We start from the raw sequence: 4233 nt of genomic DNA, 5'->3' as shown, positions 1-4233 counted from the left end.
AACCTTAAAAGGCTTAGACAGTATTTCAATTACATTTTAGTTTAAACATTTCAACCCTTTTATAACACGTTGATATTAAATGTTTCCAAAAATCATGGATAAAATATGATTATGGGTAGACTTCTGAAACGCTACCTTTACAAATCTTACTAATATTAGAAATGCGAATGTTTAGATGGATGGATGTTTGTTTGAAGGTATCTCCGGGACGGCTTAACGGACCCTGATGAAACATTAGCACAGATATAGAGCATAGTCGGGAAGACACATAGGCTACTTATTATGTTTTTTTTTGTTAATTCCGCGCTGACGAATTCGCGGACGGCAGCTAGTAAATAATACAGTTATTATATCGGAAGTAGTTTTCGTGATACAAAAGGGGTTCGAACTTGAACTCCTCTGAAACGGCTTGACCTATTCTCATGAAATTTTGTGAGCATATTGAGTAGGTCTGAGAATCGGCCAACACCTATTTTTCATACCCCTATTAAGTTTTTTTAACTGGGCGCGGACGGAGTCGCGGGCGACAGCTAGTACTTTTATAACTATATTCAGTTTCTTCCAGGTTCTTTCTTCAGATTTTTTCAGATTGCAAAATCATATTGTTTAGAATAACTTTAAAAATTGTCGTTATGACTCCTCTTGCTTTGGTTATGAACAAAAGAACAGTAAAACTCTTATTACAAAAGTTTAAATGGGTTTTAGATAAGCGCCATCTATAACAACCACGCTATAGTGTCTAGGCAAAAGAAGAAAAAAACTAAAATGCCTAAGATTTAACCAAGTTATTATTTATTGAAATTTAAAACCAAAGAACCTCGGAACGAGACATTCTGTGAATCCGATTTTATTATTCACCTTCAGAGAACGGAGTCTTTAACTTAGTGATGGACAGCATCAATAATGCTTCACACAAACGTCGAAGCGATGCCACCGCGTAAAATGTTACATTTAACTATCATTACAATAATGTTATATTAAAATATAATTTATTCTTGATATTACATACATACACTCTAATTTTAATTATATATGTAAACTAGCTGTCGCCCGCGACTCCGTCTGCGCGCAGTTAAAAAATGGGGGGGGGGGGTTATGAAAAATAGATGTTGGCCGATTCTCAGACCTACTGAATATGCTCACAAAATTTCATGAGAATCGGTCAAGCCGTTTCGGAGGAGTACGGGAACGAAAACTGTGACACGAGAATTTTATATATTAGATAGATATAAATTGTTTTTAAAATAAGTAAGAACTTACCCACTTATTATTAATTTAGTTTAACTATTACATAGCTCTAAATTTCTATATTTAATTATGTATTTCCGATTTAAAAAACTTGTTATTTTTTATATTTATCAATAGATCGCTTTCTCTACTCTTTCTGTATAAAACAAACCTTACTATTGCATATTCAAACGCACCATTGTAACTTTACAGACTTTTGTATTACGTTTTATTGAATTTATCACCCGCAGTGTTGTTTATTAAATCTAATATTAATAATTGCATTCCACGAAGTGAGAATTTTGACGTCGAAATGAAATGTAAATTAACAAAAATAAATATAGAATTGATTGTTTTGGCACTCTCAGTTATAACATATTAAAATATAAATATTTGTTCGTAGTCTATATCAGGTGACAGTACTGCAATCGTAGGTCATTCACCCGAAGTTTGAGCTTATAAAGCTTTCTTTTGTTAATACTTTATAATTTCTTCATCCAAGTTAAATGTAATTCTGTCTATAGGTGCTCTTTTTTTTAAAGAAAAAAAAAACAGTGGACATCTGCTTATATATGAATAAATTCTTAATTCATTTATTTACAAAATGTTTCAAAATTTAATTAGAATTAAAGCATAATTATTCAAACTTTTTTTCTATGACGTAACAAACTTAGTAGAAAAAACATGGAGTAAACTAGCTAGAGACAGAATAGGATGGCAAAAAATGGAAGGCTTTTACTGCTATTGGCGGTCCTTACAATTAATTAAATAGATTTTTTTAGTAATATTTAGTAATCTTTATTACATACTTCGTAGTTGTAAACTATATAAGTCATAAATATTGTTACAAGCAGTAGTATGGATAGTAAATATGTGCAGCATATATAGTATATATGTGCGAGGATTTTTACAAAAAAATTTGGCTACATAAGCCACATGCGAGCACACCAACGTCAAAACCGGAGTTGAAGACACTCGGCGTTGCCGATATCACCCGCGATTACATCATCATGTGTATGTGTAAATTATAAGGAATTAGTAAAGCTTTTTATATTTTGTTTTATTGTATTATATACAAACTTTTTTCCATACATTACTGTAGTCCCAAACATTTACTGTGGGACTAGCACGAATATCTGTGATAATCGCCTTCATATCATGATCATTAATTACGTCAAAATTAGTATGATATTTTTGTTGTACTATGCGCTCGATAGGGGGCGCGTTATACACATTTAATACAAAGTTTGTCGTTTACGATACGATGGCGATTGTATTAAATATTCACACTAGGCCCATTTTAAGAAAACTAATTTAATAAAGCACTATCATTATAGTAAAGAAAAGGAAGCTGGAATATTTAGGCCATATAACGAGAAACAGAAAATATGAACTGCTGCAGCTCATAGTCCAAGGGAAGATTCAGGGAAGGCGAAGTGTTGGACAAAGAAGGATGTTCTGGCTAAATAACCTACGCTAGTGGTTTGGAAAAAGCACCCGCTCGTTATTCAGAGCCGCGGTTTCGAGAATGCAGATTGCCTTGATGATCGCCGACCTAAGCGAGAAGATGGCACCGTAAGAAGAATAAGATAATTTAGTAAGTATTAGCAATACGTACACTCCTTCCACATCCCAACATCTTACTAATATTATAAATGCGAATGTTTGGATGGATGAATGTTTGTTTAATGGTATCTCCGGAACAGCTTAACGGATCTTGATGAAATTTGGCATAGAGGTAGAGCATAGTCCGGAAGAACTATGTGTTCTTATAAAGTATGGCTGCTAATAAAGTTTTTTTTTTATTTCCGCGCGGACGGAGTTGCGGGCGACAACTTTTATACCCTAATACTAGTACATTTTAAAGTAGACAGTCTCATAACATCCTATTAACTGGCAAAAAAATTGCCAGTAATTTAGAGCTCATCTGAGGGCAGTTACGAGACGCAAGTGTACTCTGAAATTAGAAACGTGTTTAACGCTTTACACGGCGTCGCACTTACATCGAACAGTACAACCTACAGAGTAACAAAAGATAGAGTGTTCAAATTCGAAATTACTTATTAAAAACTTGTTGTCTAAAAAAATGACGACCTTTTTAGTTTACAGGCTCATCTATGCTATTTAGATTAAAAATCTATTCCTTTATTTTTATTTTCCTTTAAGCTTTATATTTATGACTTAAGATAATACTGGTGTTACAGAATCCTATTATAGCGGAATAACGGATAAAACAAAAACATAGAAACCCGAGAATTTTTCCTGGAAGAAATGTTTTTGGCCTTTTTTCTTTAGGATAAAACAAAAACATAGAAACCCGAGAATTTTTCCTGGAAGAAATGTTCTTAGCCTTTTTTCTTTAGTATTTTTATTATACTTGAACCCAAGCAATCTCTATTTGGTCATATTTTTAAATAGAGACAAAATTCCATTTTGAAATGTCTAAATTTTATAGATAGTCTGTGTTTCTAACAGATTTATTCATCGCTGGGGGTTAGGCATTAAGGGAAAGACTCGTTACCTTGATGTATTGTTAACGTAATTAATGTATCATACTTATAAGTGGATATTACGCGCCGCTACCGCACCAAGCTTACGCGTTACGTGAAATGCGTAAATAATTGTTAAATGGATACAACGTGGATGATTGATGATGTTATAATGTGTCTTATTTATTATTTAATAATACGTCTTTGGATTTACAAAACAATAAAATATATATATGCAAAATATGATTAAAAATTACGTCACACCGATTTCAAGATTTTTGACATCTCCCCCGTCCACGTCACAGCTGGTCACATTTGTAACACCCCCTTACTTGTGTGATGTCACACATTCCAACGTCAAAACACCTCATACTTCGGAATTAATCAAGCCGTGTACACGTGAACTACTACGTGTACTAAACGCAGTAGTTTTGTAAGAACATTTTTATAACAAATCGATAAAAAAATTCTGTTTTGAAAACAGCGCATACGTTTAAAGCTACTTTGCGGATAACAA

This window comes from Papilio machaon, chromosome 20 (genome assembly GCF_912999745.1).
Source record: "Papilio machaon chromosome 20, ilPapMach1.1, whole genome shotgun sequence".
Classification (NCBI taxonomy): domain Eukaryota; kingdom Metazoa; phylum Arthropoda; class Insecta; order Lepidoptera; family Papilionidae; genus Papilio; species Papilio machaon.
Note: the sequence above shows the minus strand (reverse complement) of the source record.